This window comes from Falco peregrinus, chromosome 7, assembly GCF_023634155.1.
Source record: "Falco peregrinus isolate bFalPer1 chromosome 7, bFalPer1.pri, whole genome shotgun sequence".
NCBI classification, from domain to species: domain Eukaryota; kingdom Metazoa; phylum Chordata; class Aves; order Falconiformes; family Falconidae; genus Falco; species Falco peregrinus.
The window spans coordinates 75,531,475-75,557,556 of record NC_073727.1 but is presented as its reverse complement, the minus strand read 5'-3'; positions in this window follow the sequence as shown (position 1 = coordinate 75,557,556).

Here is a 26,082-nt window from a genome sequence, read left to right as displayed (position 1 = left end):
AACGCACAGGAGGAACAGGTTTTGCATAATATTGTGACAAAATGGAACAGTTTGGATCTCTGGAGAGATTTATGGAAAAGTACAAGCAGATTAGAAATGGGATCAAGTCAGGCCTGCAACAACACATCTAGCATTTACAGTGCATTTATAGAGACCAATGCTGACTGCATGGTCCTGCTGTCTTTCAATATATTTTAAAAGTTCCTCTGGGAACTCTGATGAAGGATTTAGAAGGAGACAAGATAGAACATTTTTGTTATGGTGCTCAAAATGTCAGATGCAAACTCTCTTCACTGTAATGCAGATTGGTCTCTGTATTTTGCAGGAAAGCTTAAAAGATATTGCCATTATTGATATAATATGGGAATCACAATGCATGCACAGTTAACAGAATTTTAACTTTTATTATGTTTAAGCTGTAATGTTCAAATCTGTTATTTTATGCAATGTTATATTTGGTCCCTAGCAGCTTGCTATGTCTAATTAACATCTACATGTGTGTTTGAATGCTATCCTAATGCCCATAATTTGTAGGACCTTCATTATGGATAAAATTGCAGCAGTGCAACAAATGTATTGAAGAAACCCCATCATTTGTCTTGTTAAAACTCCAGTGAACAATATAAGTTCAGTCTGTATCTTGCTCATACTGCATTGCTTAGAATGATGATCATGATTTTGTATGTTTTTTGTACCTGGGATTCTGTTTCTGACTGGGGTTTTGAGATGCTTTTAACATAAATATTGTATTTGGTACACCCAGTTATCCTGATCTCAGGATTCATCAAAAGTCTTGTGTTCTCTTTACATTTGTGATCTTTAAAGTTACTAAAATATGGATGGAATTCCAGACTTAACATTGATATATTAACCAAAGGTGGTAGTTGTTCCTTTGTATGATTTTCTCCTGCATGCTCTTAGTTTGTCTCTAGTTTATCACCAAGATAAAGGACTTTTACTTTGTAAAATTGATTTGCTATGGTGAATTTCTCCTGCTGCTATTTTAATCTTTTTTGATCTGGATTTATAGTGACCTTTCTTAGAGAAATTGTTTTGTATAACCGTTTTTTGGGGGGATTTTTTTTTGTTGTTTTGTTTTGTTTTTACTTAGGATTTAAATGATTGCTTCAGCTTGATCCCTGAGGTTTTTTGTTTGGTTTTCATCTTCAGGATTATTTCTGTTTTACATTAGTTGGGTTGCTGTTTTCTTGGTGACCTACTTGGCTGCCACAATGTCCAGACTCAGTCTTTTTGGCTATGCTCTTTTTTAAAAGGGTGTTTCTAGAAATCTGCCTGCTTGAACAGCATACAAATAAAACAACATTTCAAGTCTTCTTTCTGATGATGTGCAAAATTTGCCACAGCATCTGTTATTTTTTGGTGGTTTTCCATGTTGGCTTTAACCATGTTATTGGAGTGAATGTATAGGCATGTTGTCTTTCTATCAACTCTGAACTACTGGATACTACAATTTCCACTTTATTCAAATTCTAGTTAAAATGTTGAGCTGTGGCTTTCTTTGGGCACTTTCTTACCAAGTAAATCTATTCCTTTATTAACTGACAGCCACACCTGCAAACGTAAGCCAGTGACAGAACCAAGTAGAAAATATATTCCTGCTAACCCCTTTCACATGTCTAGATTTAATATTAAGGACATGTTTATATGGCAAATTTTAGCTGGCAACAGTTAAAAATGTTATTAAGTGGATTGACATATAGCACTGACTGAAATTTCTAACCTTCCTCAAAGTTGAGTGATGCTAAAACAAACTGGACAGTAAAAATGCCCCTTAGAGGTGAAACAGGGCAAGAAATTGTAAACTGTTATCTGTTCTGCTGTTCATTTATCTAACTTAATAGCCTGTAGGCAGAAACAGGGGAGTGAATCCGTTCTCCTTTAGTGGATTGGTAATTTATTTTTCATTATGGTCAGCAACTGAAAGATTAAAATGTTTATGAACAGAGCTCTGTGCTCAGGTAGCACAGCTACACAGCAGTGAGCATGTTGCAAAACAATAAGGGATAAGTCTCTGAAGTGACTCCAGCTCTCACCAGTTACAAACATGCAAGGCAGAGCATATAGTGAGAAAACTACAGTCAGTAGTAATTAATAACAATTATAAGGTGATACAATTGTGGCAGTCAGAAATAAGTCCTTTTCTATGCAGAGGCTGTAGAATTTGCCATTAACTACAGACTTAAAGTGCTGCTGCAACAAAATTCACTGTTTTAAAGACTATATACACATGCAAAAACATAAAAATCTGAGTGAGGTTGAGAAACCAACCACTAAAAAGTTTGCAAATGCCAGAATGAAAAATGCCTCTGCAATCTTTATTTGGCATCCAAGTGCCTATGTATTATGATATAGAAGCACATGTTTAAAATATTGCCTAATTCATTACAGCTGACAGTGCACACTATTTAAATTCTTCTCTGAATCATTACCTTTCTCACAGATTTTTCTATGAAATGTATCACTTGCATCTGAAATCACCACAAAAATTCATTGATTTATTATCTCAAGGCCCCTGTGAAATAGTGGAATATTTTATCCCTATTTGATTTGTAGGAAGCTGAAGTATGGAGGGGCTAAGGTCAAAGAGATCCATTAATTTTGTGTGTCTAACTGGAAAGGCTGAGGCCTCATTTTTCAAGTAAGGTAGTATTTTTAGCAATTTATATGTCTAGAACAGAGGTCCCTCTGACAACTATTACATTCTGAGTGCTTAATACTTAAAAAATCAGACTATATGGTTGCAGTTTTCACTTCTTGTAGCAGAACCTCTCTGAGGCAGAGCAGCTGGGGACAATCAGGAAAGGGAAAAATTTCCAAAACTCTGTGTATAAGCTCAGTCGTTTACTTCATGGAGAGGGTGCAGGAACAGCCTACTCATCACTACAAGCCTTGTAAAGCTTTAATGTGTTCAGTGAGTGTGGAATTTCTAAGGATTTTGGCTGTTGTCTTTCTCAGGTCTCTATGGGTATGTGTGAGTGGCACTTTAAAATTTTATAGTGTGGCCATTTAAGATGGTATTTCACAGGGAGAGTGAAAGGTCCATCCTTGAAATGTCTACATCTTGCTCAAGTTCAAAACCGTGGCACAAAGTATTGAGGAGGGGAAGATGGGGGAAAATGAGATGGGGCTAAAATATTGCCAAGAAAAGATCTCAAATATTTTTTTCTAATATTTAGAAAACAACCTGATTTTACTTATTCTTTTACCACAAATATCGGAAGTGTTACTTCTACTCTTTTTCTAAAATTTTCCAGGCTCAGCCACATTTCCAGTATGCAAAATGTCAGCTTAAACAACTCCTGTTGGGAAAGTTTAAAATTACTTATCCAACTGCTACTAAGAGTATTGGCTATGGTTACCTCAGCCACCTGCCCTTCCAGTAATATGAAGAGCCTCATTCTGCTCTAAATTACACCACTACAATTCCAAAATAATTTGTTTTTTGTAAAAGAAAGGACATCAGTGCAAAAGTGATGACAAATAATCAAAATAATGTCAGATAAAAATTATTTAAAATAATTTCTTTGTTTAAGAAACACATGATGCATAATACAAATGTAGTGAATATTGAACAGCTACAAATGAGGTAATGAAGTATGGCTTTTTTGCCTCATTGAGTATTTAGCAAGTATTTCTAGATCCAGTTACTTTTCCAGACACTCTGGCAGTTTTTGTAGGAGAAAGCCTAGTTTGTTTTCCAACTTGCCTTCAGTTATCTGCATCCTGACAATGAGAAATCCCAGATAAACAATTTACGTCAAATCTTTTTTATTTTCCAAAACCAGATTAATCCCTCAGCTAAAACATGTGGAGAACTGCATATATATATTTTTGAATGAAATCCACTAACGTTCATAAAAGAACAATCCCATGCCAAAGCATCAGAGATCTCTTGCACTTTTGTTGTGTAAATCAGGAGTTATTTCAGTGCCACAGAAGAAGATATGTGACTTTTAAACTGGGGCAAATGAGAGGAGTGAACTAATTTTAATGAAATTGTATGGAATTAACACTGTTAGTACAGTTTCTATTTTATTTTCAACTGCAAGTCAGATAAGATAATACTTAAGTGTATGTCAGTAAAGAGAAGAACAGAACAATCATGAGTTTGACCTAAAAAAAAAAAAAAGTACAAATTATGTTAATTATAGCATATTTTTCCTCTTTTTTTTCCCTTTTGCACACTAAGCTATGTGCATACTAAAGTATGAGTGTCTTGTCTCTCTAGGAAAATTCCATTGTCTGGAAAATCTATTTTGATGCAGAATTATAGTCAGGACTCTGACTTTTGCCTTACTTCTGCTGTGGCAAGCACAACAGTGTCTTAGCAAAACTAGAATTACTCTTATAATGTTTATGTTGCCTTTATTTTCATAGTAATCTGGAAATTAAAAGTATCAGATGGCATGTTGGACTTTGTATGTATCTGGAAATAAGTCAGATCTTTCATGCATATATATTGCAGTGGCTTTTCATCATAGCAGCAGCTGTCTTACTTTCCCTATATCTTTTCTTTGAATTGTGACTTACTAGTTTCTCACAGAAGAATAGTGCCTCTTTTCTTTGTTCTTTGCTAATAACCTTATTAGTCCAGTTCAAGTCTCATGCAAACATTACTTTATTTAAAAATCATGTTACTTTAATAGTAAAAAGAGTACACAGAAAATATATTCATTCCTGTGAAATTAATCATTTCAGGAACTGGTAAAAATGTTAGGCATATTGTGAAATGCTTGGCATTATAGGTGTTACTGTCTTCTGTCAAGGCTTCCATGAACTCTAAGGAGAGTTGTGTGGAGCTTGCATCTTTTTCTGAAGGAACACACAAGGATAAGAAGCCTTAGCTCCTCTTTGCTTCACCCATATTGTTCTGAAAATGGTTATTTTTTTGAAATAATGTAGTCACTTCATGAAATAATATTGATAGTATACTTAGAAGTGATACATGTTACCGTATGGCTTTGAAAATAAGTGTGTAAAACTACAATTTTATAAATAAATTTTATACAGAACAGATTAACCTTCTTTTGAAAGCATCAATCCGAAGCAATCAGGAATTATGTACTACAGATAATGCTTACCTACTACTTACAAACATTAATTGCAGTTGCTGAAAAATTAATGTTTTATGTATGAGTTTTACAGTATGAACAAAACATGTCTAAATAGCTAAAATATTTCCTCACACTTGCACAAGTAATTTACATATGAATTACTATTATATAAGTTGAAGAAAATAATAACCTTAATTTCAAGGAAGCATTATGTGAAGAGAAATACATAAAGGTTTTCATAGAAAAACTGTCTTCCCTCCCACTAATTTCAAGACGTTCGTGATAGACTCTAGTCAAAGACCTTTTAATTCCTTATTTTTTAAAATAAGTATGATCTTAATAATGACCTTCTGAAATAGTGATTAAAATATTTTTATAATTCTAATGTTTCATCACTAAGTGGAAAAACCAAAATGCTTTAGAACTTTTCATTTTTTTTCTTCAAGAAAGAAGCATGAATACTTAAATGATGTAACACATTTCAGATAGGTAATTTGTATATGGTTACTTTAGTAAAATATTTGCAAATACTAGAGTTATTTTGAAATGTACTTTAGGTATTAGATCTAAGTGATTTATATTCTCCCTGCTAGCCATTAATTCAGTACGTGGGAATGACCCAAGCATGTTGTGTTTTGGTAAATTCTTCACCCCTACCATCAGACCTTATGTCCTTGTGTTTAAGGGTTAGAAATGTGTTGCAGAAGTTTTAATATGAAGTGACTATATGTGCTGGTTTTGTCTGGGATCTAGTTAATTTTCTTCATAGTAGCTAGCATGGGGCTATGTTTTGGATTTGTGCTGGAAACAGTGTTGATAACACAGGGATGTTTTTGTTATCGCTGAGCAGGGCTTGCGCAGAGCCAGGGCCTTTGCCGCTCCTCACCCCAGCCCAGCAGCGAGCAGGCTGGGTGCATGGGAATTTGGGACACAGCCAGGACAGCTGACCCCAGCTGGCCAAAGGGATATTCCATACCATATGATGCCATGCTCAGCATTTAAAGCTGGGAGAGGAGAAGAAGCCGGGGTTGGGGGGTGGCAGTTCAGAGTCACGGCGTTTGTCTTCCCAAGTCACCGTTATGCGTGCTGGAGCCCGGCTTTCCTGGGGCTGGCTGAACACCTGCCTGCTGGTGGGAAGTGGTGAATGAATCCCTTGTTTTGCTTTGCTTGTGTACGCAGTTTTTGCTTTCCCTATTAAACTGTCTTTACCTCACCCCATGAGTTTTCCTTCTATTACTCTTCCAGTCTCTCCACTTTCCCAATGTGTGGGGAGTGAGCAAGTGTCTGCGTGGTGCTTAGTTGCTGGCTGGGGTTAAACCACACCACCATATATCCTCAGTTGGCCTCAAGTGTCCCAGAATGCAGGCACATCCTGACAGAAAGAAAAAAAAAGCAAAACGTTATTTAATTTCCTTTCTGAATCTGGTGAACTGGATCAAGCAAATAACTGGGTTAAAATAGTCATCTTTTTTTCCCTTCATTTATTTTTAACTTGTGTCAGCTTCTCAATTTGGTTCATCCATGGCCACACAAATAAATGAATCAACAGAACAATGTGGGTGGCACACAGAAGTGAACATCTGGGATGGAGAGAAATTAGTTGTTTAAATTCAAATTATCATTGGAAGAAATAGATGTGAAACTATCTTCAATTGTCATCCAGGAGGTGCTTATCTTTTCCTGTTGAGTAGGGAATGAGACCTTGGCTTGAGTGGTCAGCCTGGCTAGGCTCAGAAAGATTTCCTGGTATAGTTGTATCAGTAAACTGGTAGAATAGCTCCATCCATGTTAAGGTTTCTTTCAGTACAGATATATCTAAAAAAAATCTATTTGCCTAATATATAGGCAAAACTGTTAGTGCTCTTTTATTTCCTGCTTCAGTGAGGTTTTCTTTATTTACCTATATTTTGGGAGGTTTTGGTTTTATTTCTATAGAAAATATTGTCAGTGTTCACCTTCCTAACTTGATCCAATAGTAAGTGAAAGCAGCGCGTATTTCTACTGACTTCAGTTGGGTTGGGTTCTTGGTCAATGGTCCTTAAAAGATGAGAAACATTTAGAAGTTGTGTTAGTTCATATCTTCGGTTTCTACCAGCTTTAATGTCATTTAACCTAGTATCTTCTTTCTAGCAATGTGAGTAGCCACTTCTATCTTTGCAAAGACAGTGATAAGAGACAAAAAGAAATTACATTTTAAATGAAGTTCTCATTTGCAAACGTAAATATAAATGGTTTTCAAAAAGATGCAAGCCAGAAGAGAATCCAGTCTATGTCAGGGAATCCAACCTAATGGGCTGCAGAAGTCAAATATTTCTCATGGGTGAGAAGCATAATTACCCTAGGTTATGAAACTGAATTCATATAAAATAACTAAATCGCTTGGAACCGTCTGGTCATGGCTATTTTAGGCAAATTTTAACCCACAAGCCATTGTATTAAATATTCTGTTTTTAAAAATCTAACCAACATGAGAACATCAAGTCAGGATTATGAAGCAACAGAAAACCTCCTAGAAAGTATGATTACTTTGAAATTCCTCCAGATGTAGAAGAATCAAAGTTGCCTTACCTTTCACAGCATGGCTGTGTGAACTCTGGTTTTGCTCTTCATGCTGCATTTAGTAAAATGGAAAGAGAAGCAATGGTGGGGAGAAGAAAAGGGTGAGACCTAACCAATTCCCATCAGTCACTCTGGCAAGATTAAAATATGTACTTCTCAGTGAGATCATGCTTAGCCATAGTGGTCGTGGTCATGTCCTTCCTTTTCCTTGCTTTATCCAATATCGTGGGCCATAGCAAAAAAATATTCTACTTGAATAATTTTTAAAATATTTATTTATTTAATCCTATTGAAGTCTCATATCAAGATTTCTTCTTCAGTGCAATTTTAAGGGCACAAAAGGAGAAACTGTGTTCTGAAACTTACCCTTCATTGAAAATAAATATACATCTTGCATGCAAGATATCTAAATTAACCTGTGAAGAGTGATGATCACAAAATACCTCTGTTTTCCATTGCATTTGTTTCCTGTCCATTTTAACCACTTTCTGTTAGAAGTGGCAAAACAGGACTTGTGTTACTAATAAGCTGATTGCACTGTTGTAGGAGAAGAGTGGTAGCATTCAGGTTTTCTACATAATTACAAGAACTACTTTCACTAAAATTGAGAGATGTTCAAATGTCCAGGTTTGCCATGGCTGCAATATTTCTTGGATGTGTATATTTTCATGAAGTTTCAGCAGAACTTAATATTATGATGAATCTCTGGCAGGGTTCTCTTAATACTTCTAGTGATCGCACAACCTGAGTTCTTGAAATTTAAAGAGTTTTTTCAACAGAATTTCATTTGGGAAAAAAATCTGCTTGTTTTTCTTTTCACTCCACATCAAAATGAAAGTAACCTCAAAAGCTAGTGGCAAATGGAATTGTTTTCTATGTAATCTTGATAACTGACCTTCTTTCCAGTAGTTACTAAGTGCAGTAGCTACTGCAGTTCATCTTTATTAACAGATGCTTGGCTGGCAAATCCACTTCTGGTACACTCCCAGAGAGGTAGTTTAATAACCAGCATGTGTCAAATGTCAGTTCTGCTGTTCCTCCTGGGATTCCTTCATCAAGAGAATACGTAGTCTGTCTGTGCTATACAGGCATTTTCCTAAGCCATCCTCCAACTTGCTTTCCCAAGACCCACCGACGATTCAGGAAAACAAAAAAAGTAATTTTTTCAAACTATTACATGAGCAGTTCTAAATATTCAATGCTTTCATTATCCTAAGACAGTGGAAGGTGAAATGCCATTTCAACCAACTGTTCCATAAAGATGTATCTTACTGCCCAGAAAAAGGAGTACTGCTGTTGTGTAGCAATCATGAGCCAGGCAAACCTTGGTGCAGAAGAGACTCTTTCTTTCCTCGGTTTCCAAACTCAGTGGTATTCTGGTTCCTTTCTGAATTACACATTGTTGATTGGCCATCCTCCTTTAAATAACTTTCTGACACGTAGTTATTCTAAACATGCTGACAAGGGCTTTAAAATAGAAGATAGAACATTTAGAAAATTTAGTTATTTCCACACAGTGATGTGATTGCCTGTCTCCAAATGTACTTCAGGAATTCACGTCGAGGATCATATGTTTGTAATGGATGCTTTTGCATAATAAGTTAAGTGCCTTTCAAATATGCTATAGTTTAAGAAATGTCATGGGTTTAATTAGATGACTTTATTTATGACTGGAATATACTCTGTCTATCGCGGTGAGACATGGGAAACACTGAGACTAAATCCACTCTCCAGAAATACTTCCACTGAAAATACATGGAATTTACCCTCAGCAACTGCAAAACTGGTCCCAATTTAGTAAAATATTGACATCATCTTGATATTCATAGCTTTATATTCTTTTCTAAAAAGAAAGAATGTACTGAAATATAATCTCCCCAGAAGAAAAATCCTTAAAGGCATTCATTTATGGGTAGAAATTAATAATCACTCTATTTTAGTTCAGTAAATGAAGGAATTAACCATAAAACAGTTGTTTTTTTGGAAAGTAAAAGTTCAGTTATTTGGGTGCTTTCTGTGTCAGATCTATGTCACAGATTTCCAGTTTATATTTCTAGTCTTGTTTTTGAAATGTTAATATATCCACACACATGCATACACCTACCCATCCTTCCCCACATATATATGTATATGTATAGTATACATATATAACCACATTTTTGATACATATTCTGAAGTGCATAACATTTTGTGAACTACATAAACTAAGATAGTGAAATACTGTATCATGTCAACAATATCTAAAAATGTGTGACTGTATACAACTAAAGAAGTCCTTCCTTGTACCATCAGAGAGCTTTATTTCTTAAATGTAAATAAAACCAGTGAAGAAACAGTGTAAGTTAATTTGATCTTTTCCTTATAGAAGAAAAATACCTCAGAGCTAAGAGATAAGGTTGGGAAGACATCATTAGGAAAAGAGGACAGGAAGGGGAAAGGAAGAAAATAAGAAATTATAAAGTGTCAAGTTAAAAAAAAAAAAAAAGATCTGGGCTGGGTTACAAGAAGAAAAAATTAGAGGAGGTTGTAATCATCTATCCTGAACTCTTTCTGTCAATCAGAGATAGGAAATACTGCCTTCAGAAATCTGAATACGGTGATCCATTGACTTGTCAGTCACAGGAGGATTTCAATACATTGATTCCAAAGCCTGATTTACACCACTGTAGGAGTTACTGAGTGAAGGATTAGAGAAATAGGAGGCTTGTTTGGGAATACAATTTCTGAAGGAGGTTAAATGAGATTAAAAAATGGAAGGAGCAAAACGTAAAAGATATACTAAAGTGAGGGAAAGAAGAGGAAAAAGCAAGAGAAAGAATCTTTCTGTAACGTCTTTTGATTATTTTCAAACATAATCTCATGTTTGCTATTTTCCTGGAACAAATTTTTGTCCAAAGTGATCAGTTGATGCCCATGTGTAACAAATGCTTGATGCCTTCATGCCTCCTTAGGTAATGAAAAGTGATGGTGATACCTGGGAGTCTGGCTCTATGAGCAGCCATGGCATGACTTGCTTGACCTACCTTACTCATGGTTTGGAGCATTATAGTGAGCAACAGATGAACATTTTCAAGCTTGAATGCTCACTTAAGTCCCAAAACTAGAGTTAAACCTGAAATAAATAACTGGGAGCAGTCCTTGTTGGTGGAGCCAATACTTCTGAGCAGCTTCTTTCAGACAGGATGCTTCTTTCACTGTGTGCATGGCTTCTGAGGATTTATACTTGAAATGTTGGTTTGGTTCCTCAGGGTTTTTCAGTGCCATCTGTAAATGTTCCACCCCACTATTTTGCATTGTCCATCTGCTTAGACTAAGCATTTTCTCATAGGTCCCAACACAACATATTATCCTAGAAAGCTATGTGAAAGATCATTATCTGTTGGTCTCAGGGCCTTGCAAATTTTAAGGCATATATTTCCCCATAATCCCTGCAAGGTGGGGAGATAACAGTTCTCTCCATTATCTGAAGCAGAAATCTAATACCAAAAGATGCTTAATGTGTAAGTCTTTCACTAAGGTAATGCCAAGTTCCTCAAATTTGCAGACACATAATCCTGCAACTCACGTACTGTGTGAATTTCTGTCACTGAGGTGCTTCTGCCACCTTACACTGGATGTCACAGCATTGCTTGGGGACCTGCACTGAAAACTGTCTCCTGACAGGATTACCAAACCAGACATCTTCCAAGTGTCTTCTCTTATGGGACTAATTTAGAGGATGCTTTTATACCATTTCCAATAAACAATAAAGACTTCTATAGTCTGTGTGGTAATGTATATAGACATCCCCTCCAGTATTTTTTTGATGAGAGGGAACTCATGTGAGAAGAAAAAATGTATATTCAGTTTTTCTTTTTAATATATCAGGATCTGGAGCAGTCTTCCTCTTTTATGTGAGAACACATTAATCAACAGAATATAGGGGAGAGAAAAAAACACACTGAAACATTTTCATTTTCCTAACATTTATTCACTGGTATAGAGAAAAAAGACAACAGAATAGTATTAAACTGGGATATAGGAGAGTCGGGCTTAGATTTCTGTTTCAGTATATTTTATATTTTGCAACAACTTTGAAAAGTAACACTTTCAGCTGTAGCACTGGGAAAAATGGAACAAGCTCCTAAAATCAATTCGTATAAGCAGAGTATGAAATTTACAATTTTTTTTTTAAAATCACAAATTTCAAAAATCACAGTAGGCAGGTATTAAATATTAATAGATACTGATGTATCAAAGCAGAGAAAGAATCACTTTGGCCTTTAGGCTAATGCCAACCTATCCTGAGGATAACTTATATAGTGACTTTATGGCATTTTTGGCATAATTAAATGGCAATAGAATATCCCAAATCTGCTACCACAAGCAAGAAAGAAGAGTTTCATGTTCTGCCACTCATCTTACTTTTTCTGTAGGTGTTTTTTCCATCATACCTCTCCTGACAGACATGAAAAATTAATGATGGGGCTTTAAAATTTATCTGTGCACTACACCATGGCCAAGATATATGTGGGCTAGTGGAAGGCTATCCATATCACGGCTAGGGCTCATTTCCCTTGCACATAAACATATGCCTTTTGGATGTAAACCAAAACAAATAAAACATTATTAAAAACATGCAGGAGTATGCAAGACTATAATGCTATAATCAGCAAAGAAGGCATAAAGTCATAGAATCATAGTATATTTTGGGTTGGAAGGGATCTTTAAAGGTCACCTAGTCCAGCTGCCCTGTAGTGAGCAGGCACATCTGCAACTAGATCAGGTTGCTCAGAGCCCTGTTCATGTTCAGCTCTGTAAAAGCTGTGTGGATGGAAGGATGCTAAGCCCTCTGTAAAACTCCACAGGTTCCAGCTCCAGTTAAGGCGATGGAGAAGAAGTGCCCATTTGGGAGGAGGCTTCTTCTGCACTGCCTATGCGCAGCATTCTTTCCTTGGCTTCACACCATGCTGACCCCCAGGAGGGAGCAAAGCAGGTGTTTCTTCCTGGAGCTCTGTAAAGTGACCCAAATCAGAGCAAACGTAAACACACTCAAAATGAAGTTTTGAAGGGTGTTTGTAACAGCAGGAAAAGTAATCAGGCCTTCATTCAAAAATCAACACCTTAGTCATGTTTAAGATGGGTGAAACAGATTTAAGAAGCAAGATTGTGACATCTACAATAGTTGTTAAAATTTGTTTTCATGCTGAATCATATGAGATTCTGAACATGAACACCATAGACAAAGAAAAACACTAATGAAAGTTAAAGCGCTGCACAGGTCTGAACAGTCAGCAAAGGACTGCTGACAAAACCTCAAAGTCCTGTTTTCTACTTGTACTCTAACAACTGTGCAGTCATAGTGAGCTTACAAGCAAGAATAGCATGAAAAAAGGGAAGATTTATTCTCATTCTTTGGAAACTGGGAGTATTTTATTCAGCACTTAAACTATTGGCAGCCAAATATAGGGGAGATTGACTTTATCATTAAGATATGAATGTTACTATGTGACTAAACGGTAGATTTCAGATATCATTGTTGTCATGACTTCCAAGAACAAGAGTTTACTCTCACTATGAAAAGCAAAATGCAATCTGATCCGTTACAATAGAAATATCTGAACAATTTTCCATGGCATGTTATCTGTGAATAATGGAAAATTTATGGGAGATAACCAGTAAATAATTGCTCCAGATAATTTTTCACGTAGTCTGTCCATTGTAAAACTTTCAGGAAACATTAACCCAGAGTATGGTACCCTGTTGCAGAAAGCGTAGATACCACCAAACAATTAGAGTAATTACAAATATGCCAATTTTTAACTCTGTGAAGGAGTTCTATTACACAAAATGAAACTTTAATTCAAGAAACATATAATTTAAGCATGACAATAATATTTAACAATTGCTGTTATTTGAACAAAGTGAGAAAAATTACGTATTTGTCACAGTAAAAATGTCAGTCATGAAAAACAGGACATTTATAAACAAACTCTTACAGAAATGTAATTTAGAGGTACATACAAAGAAAGACCAGTGGCATCTAGAGTAAGACATATGCATGACAGTGATACTTGGCTAGACATTAAGACCCTTAGATTTAGGTTTTCATATTTATATGCATACAGACATGCCTATGGCCCCATTATAGTTGACGAAAATCTGAGCAACACAGTTGTGATGTCTAAAGAGCAGTTCAGTTCACCTTAGAGCAGACATTAAGGCTATGACCTTACTAGCAAATAAAACAGTTCCACAGCTTAGATGCGTATAACACTTAAATTTAGGTGTCTTACTGTCATACTCAGTAGAGTCATACATCAAAAACCTTCATGTGGTAGAGAGGAACCTAATGAAGTTCAACAAAGGCAAGTGTAGGGTCCCGCACCTGGCGAGGAATAACCCCACGCACCAGTACAGGCTGGGGCCGGCCTGCTGGGAGGCAGCTGTGCCGAGGAGGACCTGGGAGTTCTGGTGGACAGCAAGGTGACCATGAGCCAGCAGTGTGCCCTGGTGGCCAAGAAGGCCAGTGGGATCCTGGGGTACATTAGGGACAGCATGGTCAGCAGGTGGAGGGAGGTGATCCTCCCCTGCTCTGCTCTGCCCTGATGAGGCCCCATCTACAGTGCTGTGTCCAGTGCTGGGCTCCCCAGTTCAAGAGAGACAGGGAGCTTCTGGAGAGGGTCCAGCAGAGGGCTGGGAAGATGATGAGGGGACTGGAGCATCTCCCTTATGAGGAAAGGCTGAGAGAGCTGGACCTGTTTAGCTGGGAGAAGACTGAGAAGGGGTCTTACAAATGTCTACAAATATCTTAAGGGTGAGTGTCAAGAAGATAGGGCCAGGCTTTTTTCAGTGGTGGCCAGTGACAGGACAAGGGACAATGGGCACAAACTGCAACATGGGAAGTTCCATCTGAATAGGAGGGAAAAGTTTTTTACTCTGAGAGTGACAGAGCACTGGCACAGGCTGCCCAGAGGGGCTGTGGAGTCTCCTTCTCTGGAGACATTCAAAACCCACCTGGAACAATTCTGTGCAACCTGCTCTAGGTGAAGCTGCTTTATCAGGGGTTTGGACTAGAGGACCTCTAAAGGTCCCTTCCAACCTGACCGTTCTGTGATTCTGTGATACATGCAATATGGCCTATCTTTATTGCCATCCTCCTGTTACCAGAAAACAGGCCTTCTGATCTTGGCAAAATCACTTTCCTCAGTCTTTGCAGTTTGACTGCTGTCAGTTTTGTCCATTGCCATCAATACAGGGCTTTCTTTTATGTGTCGCTCTATTGTTTCTTATAGAATCATAGAATTGTTTGGGTTGGAAGGGACCTTTAAAGGTCATGTAGTCCAACCCCCCTGCAGTGAGCAGGGACATCTTCAACTAGATCAGGTTGCTCAGAGCCCCATACAGCCTGACTTTGAATGTTTCCAGGGATGCCACCTCTCCTTGGCAGCCTGTGCCAGTGTTTCACTACCCTCACAGTAAAGAATTTCTTCCTAATATCTAGCCTAAATCTACCATCTTTTAATAGTTTAAAACCATTACCCCTTGTCCTATTGCAACAGGCCCTGCTAAAAAGTCTGTCCCCACCTTTCTTATAAGCCCCGTTTAAGTACTGAAAGGCCACAAAAAAGTCTCCCTGGAGCCTTCCCTTCTGCAGGCTGAGGAACCCCTACTCTCTCAGTCTTCATAGCAGAGGTGTTCCATCTCTCTGATCATTTTTGTGACCCTTCTCTGGATCCACTCCAACAAGTCCATGTCTTTCCTGTGCTGAGGTCTCCAGAGCCAAATGCAGCACTCCAGGTGGGGTCTCACCAGAGTGGAGCAGAATCACCTCCCTCGACCTGCTGGCCATGCTTCTTTTGATGCAGCCCAGGATACAGTTCACTTTCTGGGCTGTGAGTGCATGTTGCTGGCTCATGTCCAGCTTTTCATCCACCAGCACCCCCACATCCTTCTTGTGCTGCTTTTGCACACCACCTTTTCTGCATGTAGTTCAGCCCATACCAATCTTAGCATTTCTGTTACAACTCTCTACTCTTGGAGTAATCATGAACATAAAGAAAATTAAGCTTTCTTTCACTTCACATATATAGCCAAGTGATTTTAATTGCAGAGTAAGTTGAGCCTACCATCTTGCCTGTCTCTTGCCACAAGCTTAGCATCACTCAGCTAGAGTCGAGTTTGGGATAGCATTTACAGTTAGTAAAAAGAATCTAGTAAAAAGAAATCGGAAATATCTGAAAAATAATAGTAAATGCACTTCTCATTAGATAAATGAGAGTCTTTCTGACTTTTCCTTTCTACTGGGATTTAGGCTGGTAGAATTCTATGTCATTGTAATCAGTAACACCCAATTTTATTTTTTATTCAGCGCTATTGGTTTTGATAAGAAATTTTCAGTGTCTCAAATCTGGCAAAAAACTTCTACTGAACTTTGTTATAAAACAAATCATAAACAAAAGAGAAAAAAAGACTGTACTCTGTCTTGAAGATTTTTTAATTTGGTGTTTTAATTCCAATGTTAGTACTGAAACCTTTTTTTTTTTTTTTAATGGGGACCAAGGTGTATCTGTGACTGAAAGCTTTTAAGGATAGAATAGACGACTTTGTAAAGTGTGACAAAGCTGAATACTGCACTGCAGCAGAGAGAAAGACTAAATGACCTTCTGAGATCCTTTCCAAGTCTGTTTCCTATTGTTTTGTTGGTATTGTGTATAAGTCATAACTATAGATGCTGAAATTCCCATAACATCAGGAGGTTACCATATATATGTGTGTGTGTGTGTATGTACGTGTATGTATATTTAAGTACACATGGCTTGTTAGTCAGTGAAAAAGCTCTTAAGCTGGCGTTTTAAAAGAGATATAAAAGTAAAAGCTCTTTCTCATGTTATACTTTTCAATAAATCCCTACAAAAAATAATCTAGAGTGTTCTTTTAAAACAAGACAGTTGTATTTTATATCTGGTGGAATTTTAATATGAATTCATAAAACTTGCAGGTTTAAGAACATAGGGTTTATTTGATTTTAAATGTAGTTATGAAGTCTAATGATAAAAGCGGTTATGCCCTATCTGTGCAGAGCCAGATTATCTGGTAGAGCAGATTAGGGCCAATTCAACATGTACTTGCAAGGTCAGGTCATGAATGGTCACAGCCTGCATTGGAAAAATCATGTATTATGCTTCTGTGCCAGTTTTTCTTGTGCATTTTATGTTATCTTTTGGGTTGCCTTGTGTCTAACCTTCCCTCTACTTTCCACAAATCTGCCATATCCCGCAATTTTCTCTGCTTTTTGCTTCAGAGTTCAGCTGCTGCCCCAGGAGGAAGCTGCACTGGAAGCTCATTGCCAGACGTAGCCTCTGCTTTTATCAATCTTTCCACCTGGGCAGCAGTAGGAGCACAAACACTGCACTGGAAGGACTTTTGCAGGTGATGATATTTCTGTTTCTAACATGTGAGACTGACATGTGCCCAGTCACTGAATCACTGCTTAGCTCGGTGGGACACTTACAGCACGGAAATTGTGCAGTCCAGACTGACTAGCTGGGTGGGACCTGCTCATTTCATCACCACTTCTGTTGATCACATCCTCATTCCACTCAATTTCTGAGTTTCTAAAGAGAAAAATGAATGTTAGCAGATAGTTGTGCTATAAGGATTGTGAACAGATGCAGAAGTTTCAAATGGAGACAGTGGCATCCCTGTGTATCACATGCTAAGGAAGAACGGGTGGCTTTTAGCAATTCTTGAGCCTGTGTTAGGTCTTGGAAAATTGGTTTAATTTCCTGCCATGCTCTGCTGTGAGCTCAGGAGCGTCTTTCTCCTTGCTATTCTGGAATACCTAAGATCATGGTCAGCCCTAGCACAGCAAGGTGGGGCAATTGTTCTGTTTCAGGCAAGGGTATGAAAACACCTATTTGCTCAAACCTAGAGAAGACTGGATGCATATGTCTAGTAATGCTTCAAAACATGGTACTGCTAGGAAAGACAAGACAAGCACCCAGGCAAGAAATATTATCATCTGTTAGTCACTGGAAAAGCAAAGTTTTGCAAAGTGTGCATACCATGAGATGATTTGCAATATGTTTGTGTCTGCTGGATATCCTTCTGCAAGGAGGGAGCTCTTGTTCTTTTCCTGGAGATTAACTGATTCTACCTAGGGAGAGAAACCTCCAGAGGTGATAGAACAGATCAAGTGGAAGAGTTGTGGTAAAGAGTTTGGTGTCTGCACGTGAAGGAAAGACCATGTTCAGTCTGTGAAATCAGTCGTTCAGTGGCTATAATGTGACAGTGAGATATGGGGTATATATGTGCTTTGCACAGACAGACCGCAACTCCAGAGATGAAATGGAGCATAGTGCAGGATTCTGGGCTGGGCTTCATAGATATAACTTCATAACTTTATCTCTAGAAGCTGAACGGGTGTAAGTCCAACCTGTAAGATGTCCTGGTCTACAGAACACCTAGAGCTTGGTCGTGTGTCCAGAGAATGGAAATCAGTTAGAAGCCAAGCATATATATAGAGCCTGCTATGGACACTCAAGCTAATTTTCCTTGGTTTCCACTGTAGCAGGTAGCCTTACACATTAAGAGATGCTTGTGCGCTGTTCAGGAAAGCCATTAACAGATCCAGATACAAGGTCTTCCTCCTCAGGAAGGATGAAGCCATTTTCTCATAATTTGGAAGGTCTGATAGGGTTTCCTGCAGACCTTTAAAATGCCCTTGCTTTGTTGAGGTCCCCCAGGTGTCCATGGCGGTCTTTCAGAGGAGTGAGGCAAACAGCTGAAGTCAGTAACAGCTTCAAACATTCATTTAATCCTCTTGTGCACTCAGAGAATCAAACCTGAGAGCACTGGATGACCATTCTGTATGTGGCTTTAGTATCTCTGAGAGGACACAGATAAAAGGCATCAGCAGAGGTATGTACTTCGATTGGAGCAGCCCTGTATCTCAGAGTTTACGCTATTCAGTGTATGATACTATCAGGGAACTGTTGTGGTTTGTCTGATCCAGGTGTGCCTGGGCAAAGAAGTTGTTTAGAAGGAAGGTGTTCTGGACGAGGTATCAGCCTCTGAAAGTCATCGACATGCAGCTGTATCTTACTGTATTTACCAGCTACTCAGAATGTATGGTTACATTTATCAAAATGCATTTATTAGCAATTTGTCCAAATGTATAGTGCAGACCTGCCTTGGCACTAAGGTATTTCATGTCTCAAGTTCTAACAAGATGTGTTGCCAACAGGTTGTGATTGCAAGCACCTCAGCGCTTATAACTTAACAGGAAAAAAATGAGAGGAAAGGTGGTTGCATTATCCTTTTGCTTAGGGGTTGAGAAAGAACATGGTTACAAAGAGTTTGAATAAGCAAGTATCACACAGCAAAGACAATAAAGCATAGTAAAAGAACAAGCAGAAGCACTTCCATGGTATTTTAAGGATGAAACAGTTTATTTGTGTGCCTCTGAAGGTACAGTAGACACAGCAGTATTTAAATACTAGACTGACAAACTAGGTCATTTCAAAAAAATGGGGAAGGCTCAAGGCAGGAGTGTGATAAAAAGTGATGTGTGTGTATCAGACAGCGAATGAGAAAGGATAAAAGCAGATTATTTCCTATTTCATAGCTGTATCAGCCTCCCAAAAATTTTCAGAACAGAATTGATTCCTTTTGCAGATACGCTTCAGTTCTAAATCACAAGTAAAATCAAAACCAGAAAAAGAAATGAATTAAGAAAATGCAATCAAAATGTTTAGGAGTATGCTGGTTTTGCCACCTGTGCTAAGTTAGCAGTTATCTCATGGGAGGGCAGAAATGGACAGCTAGAGTGAAAACCTCTTAAAAAAATTCCAGCTAAATCAGTCAGTCCTTTTCAGTTTGGGTGCGGTTTTGTTAGATGGTATTTGAGTGAATATACGCCTCAGCAATCATCAGTGTGTAAACACTACAAGTTACAAATTTAGCTTTGAAAGAGCAAATTAAAACATTGTTTTATCTCATCTATTTGTTTGCTTCTGACCTGAGAAAGCTGTAATTTAAAAAAGAATTAATTTATGGTCTGTCTGATTGTGTAGCAGGCATATTGAATTTAAATATCATTAGGTTAGGATTTGCCCTGTTGAACTGGTAAATGCAGTAATTTACAGACAATTAGCTGCTTGCTGATGTCTTTCAGATGCTGATCACCGCGAAACATAACCCCGGTGCCATGTCTGCGCAAGCAGTTCCTGCCTGTTCATCTGGATCTCAGATGTCATAGGCTCATTTCAGCACTAAGTGAGGATTTGACATTGTTGGCAAATTTACAACTATCTGGTGCCTGAATTACCATGATGCTGTGCGGTAATCTGACTAAAGCAAACTGGCAGAAAGCATGTAGTCACATCTCAGACCATCTAGAATTTTGCAGCTATCAAGAGGTTTTCTATTCCCAATACATTTAGCAACTTAAACCTATTAAACTATGAGAAGACAGGCTTTTTTGTTCTCTTCCATGGAACCTCATAGTTATGGATTTGTCAATGTTGTAAACATCTGAACTTCATCTACATTTTTCCTTGGCAGGGATCTAAAATCCATTGCTTGTCTGTGTCTGGTTTATCATCTGTGCTATCTGAACTGCTAGTGATTGTTTCTACAGAGCAAGATATGCCTCAGAGTCCACATGTCCAGTAATCTGCCTGATTTCCAAGCAATATTATTTAATAGCACTGATGAAAAACAAGTAGATTCCACAAAATAATGATTACAGTTTTTAAATCCCTTGTAGCAGTCAAGGAGGAAGAACACTCCTTTGCAAAATAGGCATAAAAAAAGAGAAAGAGCTACACAGCTTGAAAAAAATGAAGGAAATGGTTTATTATCAGCATGAAACTTCAGTAGCGTTGTCTTTTCTGAACTCAGCTATTAGTTTTCAATAGTTTCTAAATCCTCCACTATGTTCAGGGGGCATGGTACTGGAAGGGTCAAGGCCCATTCCGTAAGCACCAGAGATACTTATCTGAACAAAAGGGGCTCCAGGATGATTGTGGGATGGCTGTGAGATAAGGAGGCCTCGAGAACAAGGAAACTGTCCTAAGTACTAGATACTTAGCTGAACTAAAGAGGCTTGGGGTGGTTGTGGGATGGCTGTGAGATAAGGAGGTGCCTGGATAATCTCACTGTACAGATGAATAGTGAATGCTGTACCACTTATCTAAAGGATGACGCACCTATGTTTAGTTTAAGCTGGGAGAAGTCCAAGGACATTGCAACATGACGGATGCACAGACTGCTAAGTCCTTGGTTGGTTATCTTTAAAAGGGACGTTTTGTCTTAGATTCCTGTTGTACATGCAACGTGGCTAAGATGGAGACTTTAAACATGGCTGCTAAGGAATAGAGCCTGCATAGAGACAACTCCTCAAGGACATCGTCCAGGCACAAGATATGTGAATGTTGTTAACTTGAAGATATACTAGGTCCTTGAATGGAATGCGCTAATTGTCCAGGTGTGAGATATGTTAATGAGTTCCCGTAAAGTTAATGAATAGACATGAGTGACTTGTATAAAGAGGGGGCTGAAAGGTTCCCTCGGTGTGCATGGCTTTGGTGGAGCGATCCCCCATGCACCCAGTGCTGCCAAATAAAGATACCTCCGCTCACTCGAATATTGGTAACTGATTCTTCAAATCACAGACCTGTGCACCAGAAAGCTAAACAAGTTACAAAAGAATGGCAACAACAGAAGACTCTGACGACCACTCAGAGACCGCCGGGAAAGACCACTGCGCACGCGGACTGGACGCTTGCATACGTGAGCGAGTTCCAGGAAATCTCATGTGTATGTATAACTTTATGGTATATAGCCTCTGAAATTTGCCAGGAGCACTTATGGTGGCACTATCCCCAATGCTGCCCTAGCGCTGCCACGAAGAATGCCTTGCTTAGTAACAGTCTGCTGTTACTTGTATTCTGTCGGACTCCTTACCCAGCCGCCTCTAGCATCCCACCTCGGCGAAGTTGGAAAGCAAAGGGGTATAAACTAAAGCGTTAGTAATAAAAATGTGAAAGGATCTCTGCTTCTGTTTTTTCCTTTTCCTGCCTAGCCTACCACCTTCCCTTGGCTATTTAACAACACAATGCCTTCTTAGCTGTTAGGAAAACACATATTAAAAGAATAGGTAAAACTCCAGTTCAGCTTTGTCACTGAAAGTGATGAAGTCCATTGACATGGGCTCCATTGATACTCTCTACGCTAATGCCTGTCTCCTCACTTGCTCTTGTCTGTATTAAAGCTCTCCCATAGATCCTGAAAGGAGAAACGACCTGAGGTTTTAATCCCCTAGACTACGTAAAATTAGACAAGGGCTCCAGGTCCTGAAAACTGATAGGTGCAGGGAGTAAACCTCGACAGTATCAATAATTTTCAGAAAATTACTCTCCAATTATGTTACTAAGGGTTTACAGAAGTACACCCCAAGACCTTGCTCACAATGAATGCTTGTCAGTGCAAGCATTAGGATGTACCCCAGTCCATGTGCCTTGCTAATGAAAAGAGGGCTGCGATATACTGAATGAGGGTCCTTTGCGTCTGGAGTTTTAATTGTAAATTTGGCTTTAGGATACGATCATCTCATTTCTGGGAATCACACTGACCCCATCAATTGTATCACACAAAACAACCATCAAATGACAAGAGCTTCTACTCATTGCCAGAGTTGGGACAGCGTCAAGCCAGTAATTTCACCACTATCTTGCAACCACTGTACAACTGCTGATTAAAAGTCCAGCCATTACTTTTGTTCTAAAATATGCTCACTTTAGAACAGGAGTGAAGTTCATACTTGCAATGAAAAAACAGTTGAATTCTTGCATCAGAGTATGAGAACAGCTTTGTTAGATCAGGACAAACATCTAGCTCACCGATCTGTCTCTGACAATGGCTATAGTAGATACTTTGGCAAAGACAGTAAACTGACAAGCACAGAATTATTTTTCCCACGGTTATACCCTTATAACTTTTAGCAATCTGAAAGTTGGGGACTTTCAGAATGGAGGTCTTCCATGATTTTTTCCATTGATTTTGTCAAATTGCTTTTTGAGCTCATTTATACTTTTGGCATCCACAACATCCTATGGCAATGAGTGCTGCAATTTAATTATGTGTCACATGAAAAACACTTCCTTTTATTTGTTCTGAACCAGTTGCCTGGTAATTTCATTTTGTTCCACCTTGTCTTTGTGTTATGAGAAACAGTGAATAGTTATTCCCTGTTCACCCTCTCTATGCGTTTCACAGTCTCAACATACTTCTTTCCAATTTCCCCATATTTATTTATTTTCCATGCTGAACAATCTTAGTTTATTTTATCTCTCCCCATGTGGAAACATTCCAAATCCCCAGTTACACTTACTTTCTGATTTTACTGTGTTTCTTTTAGGTAGATCTACTGTACCTTATTTCCATTTGATTCTTTACTGTTTTAATAATAGTTCTTGCTATTCTATTTTCTGTTTCGATCACTTACAAACACTGAAAAGATGCTTTCAGAGAACTTTCCATAAGATCTACTTCCAGGATCACCTTCCTCATGGTCATTTGAAATCTAGCATTATGTCTGTAAACTTATGGTTTGTTTCCCTTCATGATAATAGTTATGAATTTGCATTCATGAAGGATGAATTTTATTTGCTCCTCTATCATGCACATATTCTGTATCGTAACACCATTCTGCAACTTGTCCTTTTCAGTTCCAGCGCTGACTCTTGTAATTTATTTTGTACCATTTTGGAGATTTTTTTGCCTCACTATTTACCCCTTGCCCAGGTCATTTATTAAGTAAGTATACATTTAATATCATATCTCTAAACACAGATACCTAAGGGATTCTGCTGGTACTTTCCTTCTTTCTGAAAAATCTGCTGTTTATTCCTAATCTTCATTGATTGTTCTTCCACCATTTACTAATCCACGAGAAGACTTTTCTTCTTTCTCTCTTGACATGGAACTATTTTAAAAAAGAGCCATCATCAAAGAATTTTTTCAAAAGCTTCTTGAAAACCTAGATTAATTGATGAGCTTCAATAATAATTCATTAAGGTAATTATTGCTTATGATAATAGAAATAGTTTATAGTTCACTAATTAGGGGTTAGGGTTCAGCCATGCTTATGCTGCTGAAAAGTCCAGACTTGACATCTGTCAATGTCTAATCTATAATGAAGAAAAGCTCGGGGAAGTAGAAGGAAGCTGGTTTTTGAGTCTTTCCAGGGAAAGTTTTCAGTTGACCACCTTTCTGTGGTTCCAGCAGAGGACAGTGGGCTGAGCAATACTCCAAACTCCATGTTAAGATTGACATGGGAGGATGAAAGCTGGAAAGTATATTATTTAAAATCAATATTCAGGTAGCTAATGTCTAGACATCCACAGTAAATACCAATTTAGACGACTTAGATACCACTGTAACCACAGGTAAGAGTCAGTATGCATTTTACCACAAACCTTCACTAATATGTCTTGATTGTGAAGACAGAGGTAGTTTCTTAAGATAGAATAACTTCATGGAAAGGTACTTTATACCTCAGCAAACTCAGCAAACTTACAGGAAGGTAAGCTGAAATGGGATTTTGATGAATCTCTTCCCATTTTCTTGGACACCAAGACTACACTTTCTATATTTTAGAGTCTTGGTTCCACAGCACATTGTATTTCCCCAACAGAGACATTTTTTCTCCTGTAGCTCTCTTTCAGCCTCTTTTTTGCTCCTTAACCTTATAGGCTAGACATACTGGTGAACATTGACAACAGTGATCTGTATGGGGTTGTGGGATAACAGAGGAGAGATTTCACAAAATGTAAATGTATATAGTCTTAACTGTAGGAAATAGGAACCAAGTGTATCTCAGATTTGCTGTGTGAAACTCGACAAATCACGGAATACCTAAATTTAATCAAAGGCAGATGCAATCTTGCCAGACTTTTCTTTCCAATTTTACTGGCTGATAGCCAATTTTAATTGCAAATCAGACAGACTTTAATCTCTGAGCAATAGACAAAATTTATTAAGACCCATCTTTAGAGTTATTGTGGAGACTGAAGTTTCTTTGTCTGGGCAAAGATGTCAGAATATTGAGTGTGGTGTCTGTCAGATATCAGCTGGTTGTGAGCAGAAATGTTTATGCTTGGCTGAAAAATGAAACCTAGGGAAGGTTTAGATGGGCAATGGGAACTGGAGATTGCTTCATAAGAGATGACATCTTAGAAGAGCAAAGCAGTTTTAAATATGTTACTGGCATGTTCTTAAAGTGTAGTCTGCTAAAATAGACAAAAACTGAGGGTTTCAAAGGCTGAAATTTGATATGGTTTGTAGAAAAAGATACGTCTGAGTAGAAATATGTAATAAAGCTGCATTGCTTCTTAATCTACCATCCAACATAAAAGAAACATAAACAAGTCTAGGTGTTTATTCTTCATTAACTCCATTGAACCTCTGGAGTCTCATTATGTTTGTGTTTTGCCCATTGGTCTTCAGTTATACACCTAAACTTGGACACATATGACTCAAAGTCTTGTTATGTAAGACAGAAATTCATTACAGGAATAGATCAGAATTATTGACTTCAAGTCAGCACTGAATTGTAAGATTAGAATAATAAAAATAAAATTTCATAAGACAAATTCTTTAGCTTTTTCCACAGACAAGGACTTACTGACAGAGTAGTATCCTTGTTTAATAAGCTGTCTGACACATGTAGACTGTTGCTGTTACCAGAGTAATCCTGGTTTTCCAAACATATTAATTGTTCAGATATTTCACAAATAATGGCAACAGAGAATTTGTGAGCTAAAGTGCTTTCTTCTGTGCTGTATCCAATATTTTTCTAGTCACTGTGTTTAGCAACCAGAAAATTACCATCTGAATTTCCGACCAGTTTGTTGTTCAACCACTGTGTGAGGAAATTCCCAATTCTGCCCATTCCTTATTCCCTAAACAGCCCCGGCCAATATGCACAGAAACTTCTTTTTCCTGTTAGCATAGAGTGTAGAGGTTACAGTCACAACGTATTGTTTCAGCTGCCTGGCTGAAAGACAGGCTTAGTTATGAAGAGTATAGTGAAAGGGGAAAACTAAATTTTATATTTTCAATAGAACTTTCATTTAATCAGAAATCACACTAAAATTTATTAAACTTTCAGAATTCACAGACTTTTCAGTTATCAATTTGTAGTCCTTTCCATATGTGTGAAGAGCAATACAAACTCATGAAAAACTAAAGAAACCAGGTTATTAAACACTGCATGTACATATGGTTCTTCCTGAAATGAGAGTAAAGAAAGAAGAGGGGAAAAAAGGAAGCAGGAGGATAAAGAAACACTAGGAAACAATATAATTTGCTGAAAGCTTTGTGACATCTCAGGCGCAGATTCCTGAGCTCATACGTAAAATCCCACATTTAGAAAACCGGTTGAGCTTCCTATTAGAAGCGA